Source organism: Anticarsia gemmatalis, chromosome 12 (assembly GCF_050436995.1).
Source record: "Anticarsia gemmatalis isolate Benzon Research Colony breed Stoneville strain chromosome 12, ilAntGemm2 primary, whole genome shotgun sequence".
NCBI lineage: Eukaryota > Metazoa > Arthropoda > Insecta > Lepidoptera > Erebidae > Anticarsia > Anticarsia gemmatalis.
This window is the reverse complement of record NC_134756.1, coordinates 6,606,212-6,624,786: the sequence shown is the minus strand read 5'-3', so window position 1 is coordinate 6,624,786 and position 18,575 is coordinate 6,606,212. Positions and strand designations below refer to the sequence as shown.

General features: G+C 34.2%; 1 protein-coding gene across 2 annotated transcripts in view; it reads left to right on the top strand.

The window, feature by feature from the left end:
- Hers (Histone gene-specific Epigenetic Repressor in late S phase) overlaps window positions 1-18,575 on the top strand; it is a 190,886-nt gene that overhangs the window by 129,983 nt on the left and 42,328 nt on the right. The gene's annotated exons all lie outside the window — the stretch shown is intronic.

Here is an 18,575-nt window from a genome sequence, read left to right as displayed (position 1 = left end):
AAAAGAACGTTCGGACTTTTACCATTGAGAGTTGGTAAATCTTAGGTTTTACCGGAAAATCTTAAGATATACCACAGTTCGGGCTTTTACAGTAACATATATACAGTATACACTATAGCCTTATATTACACACATAAAGCTGTAAATGAACGGAGCTACACTATCCATCTCCTTTACAATACGACGCTTCAGTCAACTTGAACGACACCCCCGAGACCTCAGTCCAATTCACAGCACAAACGTTAAATTAACCTAGAACCTCTCTGTCATATCAGCTAGATTGAACATGACTGTGACCTTGTCGAGCTTACGATAAGATAACTTATCAAACTCGTCCTAATATAAACACGTTATTTCCCGATAAAAAAAACCATATAATTATTTATTATATCTATAAAAATATTCTTTTCACTTGTTGATTCCTTTTATATCCCTATTTATACCACAATACATTAATGCGGTCGCAATTTTGCATGATTCAGTCAATCCATGCGTCAGTCGAACACAGTGCTTGTCACAGACACAACTCGCTGTAAACTCTCGCTTGTTATTATAAAGCCGGTAAATAATAACGCGACACAGCTTCAAGTCAACACGACCGGCATTTTATTCTTTTACTAAAATATCGTGAAATTAAAGTGCATTAAACAAATGAGAGTGCGCCAAATTTTTCAAAGCTGGAAATTTTCAAACATCATTTCTCGTTTACAAGAGCGAGCTCGACCGAGCTTGTTTTAACTTGGTATGACGGATCGTGTTATTTGATTAGATGTGTGACGATACGAACGCTCTGTGGACTCAGTAAAACATCAAACTAAAATACAAACAAAACATTGAGCCAATTAAAGTTCCCGTTTACAAGCGTGAAGTTCTCATAGTATGTGTTACGAGTTAAACCGTAGAATGCAACCGTAAACTGGTTCTGTATGGTGAGTGATTGATTTCCACTCGTTGTTCCGTGGCTTTGTTGTATTTCAAATGATCCGGTGTTTTTATTAGCACTCCACGTCTTTGTTCGTGATACGTGAGGCTTTTCAAAAAGGGGTGGCTGAAAAAGTGCCACCTACATTTTCCTTTTTTGTGTTCCCCTGAGCACGTTGCGGGGAGCCATGCCGTGATTTAAATTGAACTGCACCTTTTGCGTGCGAAACGGTAATTTGTCTCTTATGTAACAGGAAATTTCTCGACTTTTTGTTTAAATAAGCGTAACATAAAAAATGCTCTCGAAAAATGAAACTTCATAGAACGATTTCACTTTATAAAAGTAAAAATCATATTACGTTAACAGTATCAGAAGTACGGTACATTTTACATATTTGAGTTACCCGAAGCTATCGTCTCGAGGAATTCCATGAATAGTTTTATCCCGAAGCAAAGCAAATCGATTGCGCTTAGCTTAAACATACATACAATAAGTAGTTGTTCTGCGATAACCCGACTGTCGGCTGTGGATTTACAATTTTAGTATTACACGACTTAAACGGGAGTCGGCGTGTTTGTTGGTTTATCGAAGGATCTGGTGGAGTATCCCACGCGGTTGGGTAGCGGTGACAGGTAGCGAACAACATACCGGCCGGGATTCCCGTCATTCAGGAGCGGGAACTTCCTACAATAAATATTTTTGTAGGTGAATGGCGTCGTAGGCGCCCTCTCCCTTGTGAATAACGTTTTTTTATTTGACGCCATTCATTGTCGTCGGACCGGTTTAGTAAACTAATGTAAAAGCTTGTCCTCCTTTGCTTGTTCTTTACGTTTTAAAAGGTACCATAACAAAAGAGATACGGCGTAATAATGTATAACTATTGAAATAAGTTAGTAAAAACACTCCTTCCCGTGATTCAGAGAATGAGTCATAACAACTCGGTCCCAAACTACTAAAAGATTTCATTTTACTGTCACTATTGCACATACGCTCGAACTTAATTGGCCACTAAACTGTACTAACTGAGCATTAGAAGAATTTAGTTGTTTTCCTAATATCAGTTTCTAAATTAAGGATATAGGTGTAACCCTGAAATATATTAAGATTTCAGAATCTATTGTATTGTTATTTGCGCATAATATATTGTTTAGCATACCTACATTGAATTAATACCGTTGTAACGGACGTAAACGCATTGTTATATATTTTATAAGATTAAAGGTAATAATTCCCATGTACGCACTTGACGATAAATTCTGAATTTTATGAAACTATTTTCCTTCAAATAATTAGACGTTTTATAAAAATTATTGTATTATTTCGATGATTATTTTATGAGGTTTAACAAGTTGCAATAATAAATAATAATAATGACGCAAAATCTATAAAATATAGTATAAAATATATCTTATAAATATGTAGTGCCTCTATAATCTGTAGAATTTCATTGCCGACCAAACTTCAATGCCGTTGTACGGAAAACTACAAAAATAGACGAGTGAGTCACCGACGAGCTTCGTCCTACACATTACCGATACTCACATAAAACACACAGCGGACACCGTATTGCCTGTACGCCATTTTATATTCACGTTTCTACAAAAAAATCACATATTATAGCACAAATCTTATACAATTCCACGTAATGTTTGAATTCCCAAAACATTTTATTCTGTAAAATTCCACGATGTGAATGTATTTACTACAACTCTTCCTTCCTGTGCACTGCGTTTTCATTTTCGAACTGATTGAATTTTCCCATCTACTACACGTGATGTTTGCAATCGTCTGGCTTAAATTTTTATCTCCGTAGGCATTTTAAAAAATTCTACTACAATAACAGATGTTTGCATTAAAATGTCTGGATCGATTCTGTGTGCACTGGATACAATAAAAGTAAATTATTGGTGATATGAGTTGAACGGTCATATGAATTCAATAAAGTCTCACAAAAACAAAAAAATAACAGACAGGTTACTGAACCTTTGTAATAACTCCTTCACGTGCTTTATTGTCTTTAAGCCATGTTTGCCGATTGGGAGTACAAAATCTATTTAACGCATAGCTTCTTTGTTGGTGTTGCCTCGCGTTCCGTCCCCTATTTATTATCAAATTATTATCGCAAAATCATTAATCTTTACATTACGATTTAAAACGAGTATTGTCATCTACACAAACAATTGTTTGAAAACATAGTCTTAATTAACTATAGGATAAAATACAGATACAATGAGGAGACATTAGGACATTAAGAGGAGAAATACTTTAATGAAAGTTATATCGTAGTAGCGTGGGTGAAGTTGCCCACGCAGCTTTCTATCTCTTTATTATAACCCTGTATTTCTATCAAAGAGCCAACAAATTAATCCTAGAACCTTTTTGTTTCAGGTAAGAGATACTCGATTCCTTTGCAGCCTTTCGAATACGTAAGCACTTCAAAAGACGGTAGGTAAGTAGGTTTATGAATATATCTTTTCATCAGTGTCAATAAGCTGAAGAGATTCTAGAGATTTGTAACAACAACTAAAGGTAAGTGTGGATAATATTTTTCTTACAACTTCTTTCCGCAAGTCATCGCTATCCAGTGCTGTACTAGACAATGCTTACTTAAGTATCAAGCAGGTTTACTTAGTAAATTGTAAATGAACTGTGTGTACAAGATCATTTGCATACGCAATCTCAAATGAAAAAGTTGTAATAAAGCGTTATTTTAAAAATCTATCGGCATGTTTTCGTAGGTCAAGTGGGTTCTCAAAAGCATAAGTCATGTATGTTAATTAATTAATAGATTAAAAATGTAATAACATCCGGATAGCGAGTGTTTACATCCGCACGCAAAATTTTTATCTTCGCCGCGAGCTGGCTTTGAGGAGCGTTCGGAAATCCGCTCCGGCTTTATAATGCTGTCGGCGTGACGTTCGACGGAACCCGCGCTGTAGAAATATAACATGACGTAGGGCTGAACCATAAAAAAACGTATTATCACCTGCAAAATAAAATTATCAACTGAATCTGTAGAAAAAATCATCACTGGTTCTATGGTGAAGGAAAATATCGTGATGACACTATCACGCCTAAAAGTTCTTTAAACAGTTCTTGAAAGTATTTAAAGCCGGAAACCCACACTTAGCCAGTGGTAAGATAGCCCGGCAACGGAACAGTGGTTAGATTTTTTTTTATTAACTGAATAATGCTCCTTTTAAAACGTATTTGATATCGCTTACAAACATTACTCATCATCTGCACTTAGACCTCGTTATCATTATTCTCAAGCAGCTTTAACATATCTAATATTATCTATTAAAACATAGATGTTAATCATAAAAGTGCCTAAACTTGTGTGTCGTTAATACACATGACTAAATCATTACGTAATAATACGTGATACAAGTTAAGGATAAACACACATTCCACAGCTTTATTCATACCTATATTATCAAAGAACACATCATAACAAACATCGTAAAATGCCTCGAGAACGAAATTTTCTAACCTACATAAAAATGACCCAAAAATCAATTTCAATAACTTTAACACAAGTCAAGTATCGGCCGTCCACTCCTCATTTTTATAGTCACCCTTAGAACGTATGGGTCACAAACAAACCTTTTTTAGGGGATAAAACAATTTTGTTTATCGTTATAGCAACCCTAGGCCAGTGAGTGAATGCTTCACTGTTGGACCTCTTTGTGAGGTACAATCAGGAATAAAAACACATCCCTCTTTGTCCCGGCCGAGGCTACGGCGAAACGGACGCACCAATCCACTTTACCTTATACATGCACGCTATTTTCATATGATAATCGGTAATCTGTAGCCGTAATGTATTTGTTTATGCGCCTTATCTTTTTTGCTACCTCGGTGACAGTAAGTTTACCGCGGAAAAAAGGCGGGGGATTCTAGTAGTTTAATGAAAATAGTACAAATATGAGGCTCTATAATTTGTCCTATTTAGGACAAAGGTAAATTAATTAGTTTCCATGTTTGGAACTTGAAAGCTGAATATTTGACTATACGAATCACTAAATTAAGTATACGATGATTTAATACCGACCTTTCTTTTGGTAACCTAGTTTAAAATAATGTGTATTAGCCATAGAACTATTATTTTCTAAAAAGACATTAATAGTGTCAAGTATGATGCTCGATTTCATAATTAAAAAACATTAATTACACTATCTGATTATGATGACTGATACGCAGATAAAATTGCTGTCAGTTCATTTCGTACAATCAATTAAATGTAGACGAGCAACTGTTATCGAAAAACTTCATATATAATTGCGGATGTAAGACCAGTATCTATTTTATTATGTGTCTTAGTGGTCCATTAGTTGAATAGAATAGTCCAAAGCGTACTCTTGTTTACGTGTACAATATTAATGAATTAAATGTTGATCTTTTTGTGATTTTTCGTATTGCCTGAAGACGTTTAGGAGAGCTTTGTTCAAAATAAAAGAAATTTACAATTGGGCAAGTAAAATTTTGACTCTCAAAGTTTCAAATTTTCAAACACCACAACCTTTTCACTCATTGCTATCTATAAATCAATAGAGAATATGTGAGATTCGTTTAGCACGTGACAGAATACATGCTTTGATAAACTTCCACCGTAGAGCATCTCTCAAAATCACACATTCGCATCTGTAAGTCTCAGTGTTAAGAGCTGTTGTCTGAGTGTTAGCATTTATTGGCTATGAAACAAAAAAAAGACGAATCCATTCATTATTAATTTAAACTAAAATAATATCTGTATCTGAGCACGAATTCAAATCAGAGAGCTAAAATTAATATTCTATCTGAATGTCAATGACTTCTTGGCAAAAGAACTATAATTCGACACTGACAAGCCGTTTGATATTGTATTTAATTACGGATGACGCATACGAAAATTAATGATGTAAAAATGTAAATAAAGGATTTAAATTGTTAGATTAGCAGCAGTTTACATAGTAAAAATCGTGTGTTAGATTAAAATAGCACGTTACATATACGAGGCTTTTCATTCAACTTGGTAAGCTTTTTTATTCTATTTTCTAATTAGCAAGGAGGCCGTTTCAAGCTATTAACTAATCATATGTTGACTTATCATTCAAAGTCAGATTGACTTGTCTTTGACAACTCTTTAGTATTTCCAACTTTGTCGGTAATTTCAAGAAAACTCTTCATTATGTTTTATTGCGCGGTTAAATAACACCTCAATCATATAATTATTGCTACAGCGAAGTGTACAAGAAACTATAAACTAAAAAGCTTAGTTCTCATCAAAATACTATCTGCAAAACTGAATCACAATCCTATCACGTAATCCTATTTCCACGTATCCAATAAAGTCTGTCCATCAGAATCTTTATTCTCATCGAAACTCGGAGCTGCAAAATGTGTTTAGTCTCGTCTAATTACGGAGAGATGTGCCTAAATGATCGGCTAGGTAAATATGTAGCACGAGGTGTGGAGCGGAACTAACGAGCCAAATGGATCGCGAAGGGATCAACAGGCTCACGCAGATGGGACATCTCGCAACGAGCTTTAGTTATTAGCGCTAGTTAAACTTTGTTATGTTATTTTCTACTAATGTGTGCCGTGTTTTGTAGGGAAGCTTGTGCGGGATTTTATGTAAAATGTTGTTTGTGTTTGTTAAATGTGCAAATGCAATGTTTGTGCTGTTCAATGATAAACCAACTTTTATAATATCAGTCTTTTTCTTCTATATCTATTATCGTACGGTTAGTGGTCAACCTAGTGTCAAAGTTGTTCAAACCGGTCGAAGGTTTATTAGTTAAAGAAACTCTGACGTTTATAATACTTTAAATCCTGAAAAAATGGATGAACATTTTCAAGACAACGTGAAATATTTTGCTCAATGTGAGGGTAAAGTAGGATCCATACATACAAATTAGGGGTCAAAAAATGTCGCCATCCTTTCTTTCATGAGTTTCATGTATTTTCCGAGACTACGTATTCACGTCAAGTGTTTCAAACGGTTGACTGTGAAAAACTAACGTTGAATATTGAACCTGTTTTACAAGACCTATCAAAAGATACCATCTAAAACCTGCAATTCGGTTTTATCACTTCTCATGTCCTGTAATTTCGTACAAATATTAAGAATAAGTACATTAAAGTATAAAACTAAAAGTCGTGATACGGTCAAAGTTTTTATGTTGCCGCTAATAAAACGCTTCAGGGGCTTCGTAAACGAAAATGGTTTGTTTGCCGCACAATTACCTAAGATATTTAACGTAAATATTTCTGAAATATCATAAAATTCTTAAGAACAAAGTAATTTAGATAGTAATTGTATGGAAATAGTTATTCCTAATGAAATAATATTATACTTTTTTCACTTTTTACTCCGTGCGTCTATTTTCCCGGAGGTCTAAGGAGGATTTTATTTTGAAGGCTCTACGTTGTTGTACTCGAGGACGAAATTATTTCATCATACTGTAATTATAAAATTTTATCAAATTACAATTGCGTTTCGATAAACCGTTTATTAATGCATTTTCATTATGATTCGACATTTATATACAAGCGGCAGACAACACAAATTCCCACACACACCTATTTTAACTCTAAACTAAATAATTATCATAGTAATGATTATACGTGATCCACTTAAGTATGCGGCTAAGCATCCACTTACCTACATGTTTCAATAATTTACAATGCTTAATACCTGTAGTTAGAAGACCCGATTACGTTATTTATAGCACGAGGAAATATTTCATTATTAAGTAAAATAATATTATTAGAGTAAAATATGTTATTGAGTGTCGTTGATATCTTTTGATGGCTGTAGCGATACTTTATTACTGTTCTTTCATTTTATTATTTACTATTAGTCTTTAAAAGATTTGTACTATTTATATTCAAAGCTTTCTTTTCTATTATAACCAGTATCTTTATAATGTGTTGAAATTGGAACTCAATAAAGATACAACACCTAATAATTCATATAATTATCTATCACTAAGCCATTAATACACTTTTAAAAAGCTTCTAAACAGTAAAACGAAATCGGTAAGCCGTAAAACAAACACTTATATTCGTATACGTCTAATCTGAGCGGAACTATTCACAAACTTTAATTCCCCGTGATAGCGACGAACGATTTCGCAGTTAACGGTCCGTAGTGTGACCGTTAAACTGGTTCTGTACTGTACTGCGATTTGTACCTGCCAAGATATGAACCCCTTAGGGGAGAACTGTTTGTCAGTAGCTTCCGTGTACAGTAGGCCACAATACTGCAACGGAATTATTAGTTGCCTCGTGAATTGTAAATTGAAATTGACATTTCGACGGCATCCTGCATTCTGTTCGCGTACTAATTAATGCTCGTTTAAAATAACTTATTTATCATTTATTTTCGAAATGATTCTTAAACGTTGAAGTTCGTTTGGAAACATTTATTTAATTTTATTAATTGTTAAGTTATATAATTATAGCTATAGTTAGTGCTATTATTAAAGTACAGGTTTCATTTAAGTATTATTAAAAAGGGTTCGTGGCATTTCCAATAATAAATACGCATACTTGTTAACTAGAACACTTAATTTACTATATTATTATCTGGTTACAGCTTAATAACTTCTTATTTTTTATATATTGGATCTTAATAAAGGTGTAGACCATCTCTACGGAAAGCAATTTACCGAATAAGTACATTAATTTGTCAATAAACGCACGTACTTTAAGGGCTACCTTCGTAGTATTTTTTTATCCCAACTTATACTTATTCTATTTAATTTTCTCCTTTGCTTCTACCTGCATCTACTACCACGTGGTGTAGCAAGATTCTTTAGGTTAAAACGTATGTAGTTCTATTGAGTACGAACTATCCGTGTGCAGAATTTCATCAAAATACATACATACATTAAATCATGCCTTTGTCCTGTAGGGGTAGGCAAAGGCCGAAGAACGCCACTTGGTACGAATCCTTACAAAATTTCATTAAAATCACAGTAGTTTTAGCTTGCAAGAGTAACAAACTCACAATAATTTACGTTTATAATAGTAGTAGGACAAACAGTAAAACATGAATAACAAAGGCACATTTGTATTACCGCTATTACTTGTGTTATACATTCTATATCTTCATCTACTTAACGGTGTTTGGGCTTTTTATGATACCATAACCTTAATGATTTGGTTGGCAATGAGGAAAACTCGTGTAGTCGTGCCCTTATTTTTATTGAGTTATTATAACTGTTTATTCAATCTTCAATATCTAAGTGCCGCTATTTTATAGATTGTTTCAATGCCGTTCCAACTCTGTAGTATTTTAACAGATAGTTGCTGTGATGATGATGTGATGTGAATTAAATTGTGATTTCAATAAATCTTATTTTGAACACGATGTCAAATTATGAAAATCAACATATTTTTTACTTTGCATTGTTTGTTTTTTTAGCAAATGCGTGTCAAAAGTGGGCTAAGCTTTGAGAGACAAAACATGTGAAAAGATATTAAAATAACGATAATTACTGGTTCAAGATTAATAGACGTATCATGCGCGTGTACCTGGTTTCATTCCCCGTCGAGACATTACTATTCATATCCCAAAAATACTTATTTATTACGAGTATTATATCATAATTATTTGTCTCCGTCATTTAATGATTATAGAATCCGAAGAGAACACACTTATAAATCCTGTTAAAATATTCAACGTTTACTCATTCAAATCACCGGATGGATCAGATAACAGATAAAATCAGTACACGCCACTTCGTTATAATCAATTACATAGGAATGGAGCTTCTTAACGCGTTTAATACGCTCATATTAGTTAGTTAGTTTAGTGGGTAATGTTAATTAAAGAGGAGCTCGCGGCTTAGTTAACAACAGCCGCGCGGATTGATCTCTGAGGTTAAGCCACGCTTGCTGAGGTTGTTCTGTGGATGGGTGACCATCTTATACATATCGAGTTTCTCCGTGTTTCGGAAGGCACGTGAAATTGTGGGTCCCGGATGTCATTATCGAAGATCTTTGACAGTCGTTAACAGTAGCTTGAAAGTCTGACAACCAGAATTACCGAAGGGTATCGTGTTATAACACAGGTAGCTGGGTTGTGGAGGTCAGATAGGCAGTCGCTCCATGTAAAACACTGGTACTCAGCTGCAGACTGGAAGCCGACTCCAACGTAGTTTGGAACAAAGCTTAAGCTAATATATTATAGTGGGTAATGTTAATTATAATTGAGCTCGTTGTTTCATTACAACTGGGGTCTTGCGCTTAAGTAAACGATATCGTTGAGATAGACTAGAGTTTAATGTTACGTGATGAGGTAATGACGATGTACTTTGTACCTTTATCATAGTGGAACTAAAACACTTTCTCGCGATTATAGGAGTAATTGTTCGTAACCTTAGAGGGGATTTACTTAGCTCATGTCATGCATAAGTTTTATGAAGGATTATGGTGGTTTTGATTCTAATTTTGTGTCAATTAAGATTCAAGGAACCCTTCCTTAAGACTTGTTTATAGACTCATGCATTCACTGCAGGAAAGCGTAAAAAAATCTTTTTCCGAGTTGTTCAATTTGAGTTTTCTATCGATTTTTTTATTTTCTATGGCATTAAAATGACCTAAATACTATATTACTAAACTATAAATGTAGAAGACTATATAGTCAAAAGTATTTATAAATATGAAGGTTAGTGTAACCTAATCAACTTAGAACACTACGAGGCAATCGATGTAGCCTTGGTTGGATAATTTATAGTTCCGACGATTCCTAATGAAAGTACCTAGATAACATCCAAAAGCTTTACAGAACGTGTAAAATAAACATATCATATATTTTTTATAAATTCGACATTTTATTTTATTGAATATTCATTTGTAAACACAAAAAAATGGTATGATAAAATAATTCCCAACTCAAATAAAATAATAAAGCTCAATTTTTTACCACCTTTCACTGTTATTACCCATTGGTGGTAAGCTTTTCATAATTTTTGACGTTTCACTATAATCAAATTTCCAACACGCATTCATAACAAATGTTCACATCGAAACTGTTCTACATAATGTCAACAAAATATTGTAACACTTCGTTTATTGCATCATTCATGTATTAGTTATATCAATAAACTATCCACGTTAAGTAATAAAAGAAAAACAACAAGATTTATCCACCGGCTGTCATCCTCTCGCTCTGTGAGACTATTGAGAGAAACGAGTTACTTAATGACGGCAACCGGCAGAATGTTTATTCCTCTTACCATGTTAGGAATAAAGACGTTCACGACATACTCCATACAGTAAATGAGCAATAAAATACGTTTTGTTACGTAATTGGTGGATTATTTTAGCCGATAACGAATAGGTCTGTACTAAGTGCGGCCGTTTCCGCCGTCATATAAGGTCAGAACGTCCACGTTATTAGCTCGCGATCCAAACAACCACCCAAGGTGTTAAAGTAATAGACAACTGAAATTCTTAAAATGTAGATCTATAAAAAAGGCATATTATCGAAATGAATTCGCATTATAAACAACATTTCGGATACCCCAAATCTGTGTTATATAAAGGATTTAAACGTATTAACTTGTGAGGAAAATGTATTGTACAGTATATTGTAAAACTGTGATGACACATCGCTTTATCAATAAATTTAACCAATTTAGTTGGTACTTCGTAAGCCTAATAAGGATAAAGTTAATAAACGAAATACATTAAATATATCTACAGTAACCAATAAGGCGGCGTATATAATATTAGGAAATATTGACACAACAACAACCTACTTTAAACGGTTCCATAGAGGGAAGTTGACCGTTAAGTTCTATTGATAACTACACCGGAAGTTTTGTATAGTTTCATAGTTGATCTTCGTAACAGCCTTGGTAGACTTCCTCTTCCTCTAGACTAGTAACATTCCTCCGGATTCCTCTGTTACGGTGACATAGTCAGATAAAAATTGACCTTAACCCCACCACGTATCAGTCAACGATAAATGTACGAAGTGATTATTGACAGGGCTGTCACCAGTTGTATACGAGTTCTCTTGCGTCTATAATGCTCTACTTAGCCCTTGTACATGCTTGGTATTGTTCTAGTAATGTATTAACTATTTTTATACCGTAAAACAAATTTTGTAATCAATTGTCGTTTTTACTGCTAGTCAAAGTATGAGTGGGTTGCTTCATATATTCTTCAAGGAGCTGTAATGTTATTTTTGTATTTTATATTAGGTATATTTAAAAAAAAAATAGTTTAATAATTCAAGCAGCTCTTACAAACATGTCTGTCTTAAAATACATTCTATGAAATAATATCTAAACATATAACTACATAATTCTGTTGTCAAAAAATTACATTACTTAAGGTTTCGATGGTATACTTTAAAACCAGTCGGACATTCTCGGGCCATTTTTATTTTTTCCACGGCACATCCCTAGATAAGCTGTTAAGTAAGACCGGCCACCTTTCAGGTCCACTATCAAAATGACTGACAACAAACAGATAACAACGATGTTACCCATTTATGCGCGATTATTTGTGTTTAAGATTTTGACACAAGTCATTTATAAGAGTAAAACGTGCTGCCGATAGCCAGAAACGATAAATAGTGATCGGTCGAATTAATTACCGATAATACCAACGCATTCAAGCATAGTTGAAAGACGTTATCTCAATTCGTTCTCGATCGCTCGAGAGACCACTGACAGACAATGTTCCACAATTAGTAACGGTTGCAAATTATATAATGAGCTTGGCGTCAACCGATTGTGTCATAACAATGACAATTTATTGACAAGCGACCACCCTTTGTCCCCGGCGCCCCGGGACCCGTTTAAACTCAAATAAAAATCAACAAACTCAGCAACAAAACGCATTATCAAAGAACGCGGCGCTTTGCGGAAGACTGCCGTTATTATCTCGATGGAGGAACCACTCATTACTGTCATCTCGTTCTCCCGTGAGAGAACCACGTTCGACAGCAAAGGATAGCCGTATGTCGTCGTGATCAATGGATGCAAAAAGGTGTAGTGACGTCGACAGGATGCTCGGGCGCAGCTGGCTGGAACTTTTGTGTTTTTGTTCTTTTTCTTTTTCCACGGACAAAAAGAGGTTCGTTTCGCGCGGTTTAGCTTCGAACAGCCCGCGCCTGTATCCGTAATGGGAACGGAAAATGTTAATGAAGCATACGCCTCAGTAGAATGCGTGTTAAATTATATGCCCCTACCTGCAAGGACCTGTAATTTGTAGAAATTGTCTGTATGAAACAGACGATTAATTAGCTTTAATATCAATTTGGAAGCGATCTCGCATCGATAAGTCGTGGATTTGGTTGTGTAATTTAACAAATTATAAAGTTAATCCTGGCAATTACTGGCGTATTGCCCCTGAGGCATCGGCTTGACACCCTCACGTTTAAATTGTTTTACAAGCTTAGTCATAAAACCAATTAAAATCAATCAGGCAGACCATCCCTCATATTCCTCCTGTCATTAACAGATGCTCGATAATGAAAACATTAACGGAAGGGAATTTCATACGTTTCATGCCGGCGGCAACACGTCGCGCCCTAATATCAAATGCGACAAAAAATAATTAACACGAAATATGGTTAACATAAAATAAATGTATCAAAACTGCACACTGGGAATACCCACTTCAGCGTCGTGCACTAACATTTAATTAAACTAATTAACTTCTATAACAATATAATTTATATTGTATATTGTTATTTATTTATCGATAATTTATTATAAAGATTGCATGCCTACTATTCATTACGTTTTTCACTTACAAAACACTAGTGTACATTATAACAACCAAGCTTTATTAAGCCCTATCTCTAACACTTAAAACAATCCTAATTGAGTTTTACTCATACACAATTAATTAGTATCTCTGTAGAGCAGCGGAAGATGCCTAAGCTCTGAACTCCTTAAGTAGAGCAAATACCTGCACCGAATTAAATTCCTAGGTAAACTATATCAAAGCAATGACGCTATCGTATCATAATATTATTTTTTTCGTTTGTGGTGTAAAAGTTAAGACGTCTAGTGATTGTATCTGATGCCAAACGTGTTGACCCACTTTTGTAGACGGTCTTGTAGCCTGCTATTCAACTTTGTTGAACTTAAAATATGTATTCGTTTTGCATACAGCCACGGTAGTCGGTAGTCGGCGAAGTAACCGAGATATCCAATCCGATTGCTTAAGTATTTGTTGTGTGATATGGTACGGCACTGAACATCATTTTTATTCATATCGGAGCTTGAATTTTATACCAATAACTTTTGATCTGCGATTTGGATTGAATGTCGATCGTTTAATTTAGAAGTTTTGTTCATTTTATCTGATTTCGTATTGTATGTTCAGACGTAATTTAATAAGTTCTTTGTTAAAGATGTTGAAATGATAATTATGTAAATTATAATTTACATAACTGCTTTATTATTTATAAGACTAATTGATTATATGTAAATGTGTTAATAGTTGTTTGCGACTAGCAATTCAGTTATTTAGTTGGTCCAGCTACTGGTGGAAAACCATCAATGAAGTTAAACTGTGCGATCTCTACAAGTATCGCTGAGGCTCTAGACTTAGGTTAGAATTAACATCGTTAAATTTTCTATCCAAAGATTGCAAACAGGAAAAATATCTGGTTTGTTAATATTATAACTTGGTTTATGAACAACACGAACTAAAAATACATTAATTTTGATTCCTTACGACTTCCGTAGATAAATGTAACGTGACTGTAGAGTATAAAACACGCATAAATATGTTTATCATAATCGATTTAGATAAATGAAATCTGATACTGAACATGTTACACGTCCTCGTTGAAGCCTCGATAAATTATATTTAATTGTACAGTTACACAAGAAATTATTGCAATAGTCTTATACCGTATCTGTTATGGGATGGGAAACGTAGATAAGTATTGGTAAGAGAATATTTTTCGCTTAGTTCATTTCTTGTCTGCCCTATAGTAGAGAATACCGGACCCATGAACCGATGTTACGGCTTGCAGTCACCCATATTTTAGTACGATCTATCTTACTCTATAACCACTAATTTTGTCAAATGCTTTACCAAAGGATCGAAATATTTAGGTCATAGTTACATCTTAATGTAATCAATATCACTATAAAGAAACTTATTAAAAAGCCTTCATTAAAAACGAAACGTCTCTACTTTTACGTACTAGTTGGAAATGAGATAAGTAAATAAATATCTTAGCCTCACTACGCTGGCAGGCGGAATAATGATCTCCGCAAGATATTGTTAGAAAACAGGTGGACGGTGGCTCCCGCCCTTAGCTGCCTCCTTCAATATCCACCCACGTACTAGGGTGCTCTATTCTTAGTCTAAACGCCACCAACAAAAAATACTTAAAAATATTGAATTTTTAGTGTAGGCTGTTCATTTCTATAAATATCTAGACGTTTCTGTCATTTACTACACGTGTAATCTAAAATTATGTCCTAATCCTATTCTATTGTTTCTAATTTTATTCATTACTAGCTGACCCGCGCAACTTCGCTTGCGTCACCTAAGAGAATGAGTCAAAATTTTACCCGTTTTTGTAACATTTTTCGTTGCTACTCCGCTCCTAATGACCGTAGCGTGATGTTATATAGCCTATAACCTTCCTCAATAAATGGGCTATCTAACACTGAAAGAATTTTTCAAATCGGACCAGTAGTTCCTGAGATTAGCGCGTTCAAACAAACAAACTCTTCAGCTTTATAATATTAGTATAGATTCAAATCCTCTATTTCTACAATTCAAATGACTAATTGTACATACAATAGTAATAATAAATACCAAATTAGACCTTGAACAAAATGTAATATGAAATAGACTAAAACTAACGATCAATTTTCTGCCGTCAGCTGATTTTCCTTATTTATGACCTAAACAGACCACTTTACTAATCATCTAACAACACCTACAGACTAAACGGTAATCGATAAGACAAATAGGGATATAATGTTTACACTGGCATTGAATAAATACAATAGTTATTGGATTTCCAAATTTTTCGTAGAGTCAATGCCACCGGCCGGTCGCTGCATTCAATGTTAACCAAAAGTGTTTACAATGAATTTGAAAGCACTCGCGGCGTATTGCTTTGAATGCATATCGGTTTTTGTAAAACCTATTGTTTAGATTCTGGTTAAACGTACAATTGAATAGGCACTTTATTTCTGTTCTTTATCTACAGTTTTAGTAACATCTGGGATATTCCAGAGCTTTCCCCATCACTCGGGAAAACCTATGTTTTTGCGTGGATAAAGTGTGATTGCATTTACAATATTCTCAATATTTACAAAAATATGTATATCACGATAAACGGTTGTCAAGTATGTAAACATTAATTTCGCCTAGGTGAAGGTTATCGCGATAACGTGTTATCAAGCCAATCTTAAAACATAAATTAACATTTAATGTTGATGGATATTGTTCTTATCTTCAGATTATTGTTTCGCATATTTTTCTCGTCACATCATGATTTTTTCGCTCCAAGTTAAACTCACTTAACTTTTAATGTACTGTCTTTCTTATATTTAAGGAGCTAAAAGCCTCTTCAATGTCTCAAGTTTCTGAAAGGCCCATTTCAGCGATACCTATCTGAGATGTGATATCATTTGCAACTTTATATTAATTCTGACTATATTTTCGACAGTTATTCCTAGAACTATTTTAAAATGTCAACTCCTCGGGATAATTGACTCTATTCCTCGGCTTTATAATTTGTTTAAGTCGGAATCTGTAAAGATCTTTCATCAATATCTGTCGGTATAGTTGCGTAAATAGAAAAGAGAATCTGTGGCGTCATCGACATGAAATGACGTAATCTGTTCCTAGATTACGTAAGTGAAGTAACAATCCTTTTTTGAATAACTTTTGAGTTATACCTGCTTAAACAACATGTGATAACAAAACAATGTGTGATATTAGCTATAAACTAGTGTTCAAGTATAATGCACAATAAAGTCTGTGTACGTCGATGTAAACTAGACGCATACGTCAGAATAGGTACACGTGCGACGACCACGTGCCGCCACCACGTGGACAAAGCCGTGATGATATACTATACTATGTACAGACATATTATACCGCTTCCACTAATGTTCCGGCTACCGAGGTACAGTCATCAACACAAATATGTTACAATGGGAATGCAATCTTAGTACACACTTACTAATATAATAAATGCGAAAAATTGAATGGGATGTTTGGATAGATGTTTGTTACTTAATTAAGCCCAGACTACTGAAAGGTTTTTGATGGAATTTGAAACACGGTTTATACCTCGGAACATTTATGCTGGACTAACGCGTAGTAAGGACTTATTTACCACGGGAAATCGGTTCACGCGGTAGAAGTGGAGGCAAGCAGAAGCTAATAACTGTATGCTAGTAAATGTCAATACAATATACTTAATTATCTCCATAATTTTATAGTGATCTGATACCAACATTCTATGATAATTTGAAGTAGGTAAACAGACTGCAACAAATTTTCAATTTTCTTTGACAGTAATCAGAATTGTGGCATTGTTTTATATATATATTATCTGTGGCCGTGGTTACTGCATTGTTATTGCAGTAATAATAGTGTCATGATGTGTCTGAATAAATTAACCTCCATTGAAACGCTGTGTTTTTTTTTGCGTGAACTGGTGAGGTTTGTTATTATTATTCATATTTGTTGTAAAATATACTTACGAATGTGAATCATAAAAAATATGTTTTGTTTATACATATGGTTACACAATGTTAACAATCGTTTGAAACTCTCAAAATAACTAACGCTGATAGAAGTGCATATTTGATTGAAAAAGTCACAGAAACCGTATTTAATTCGGGTTTCAACTAAAAACATACATGGCGCATGATTTTACAAGAATCAAGTTTTTATGAATGTATTGCAAAACCTTGTGATAATAGAGTTATTTGTCTCATTAGTATTTTATTTTCTGTTTCCCTTACAACGCACTAGATTTTACCTGTAAATTATATTTTACAAGTAATGTCTAGCTAGTTATTTCCCTCTAGTATAAATAATATGTAGAATTTTGTTAAGCTTTTGTCAAATTACAATTATTGAAGTACAAAATTATGTATTTTTTGGAAATTAATAGGTACCTACCTTAAAATTGTTAAACTTATTAAAAATACAGATGCAGATTTAGGTAAATAAGTTCCGTAATCAGATAAAATTTAGAAACGAGAATTAGGTAAGTATGTTTTTCCATTTTTCTTAATATTTTCACGAAATCGACCAGATTTAACTAATATTTGAAAACAAATATAGTTGTTGCCCAAAATATTAAGTTCTGAAAAACTTACTGGGTTCACAAAATAAGTAAGCAAATAATTCTGAAAATACTTAAATTCCTATTTTTTGTACTTTATTTCCTTTGGTACCATAGAGAATATTTAGAGATATACCGGCACCCTTGCACCTAAGCGTATCTATGTTAAACAAGCACCTATTCAATAATCTATTGGGCACCTGCATTATTCAACAAGTTATGTGCCATTTGTTTAACATAAGTCTGAATTTCAATAGTGCGGTGCGCGCACGCAGCCCTCTGCGAGTGCGCGTCGGTGCGGCGGGGAAGCTCGCGCACGAGGCGAAAGCTTAGTGCATGCTCGAGTGTGAATTGCCTACA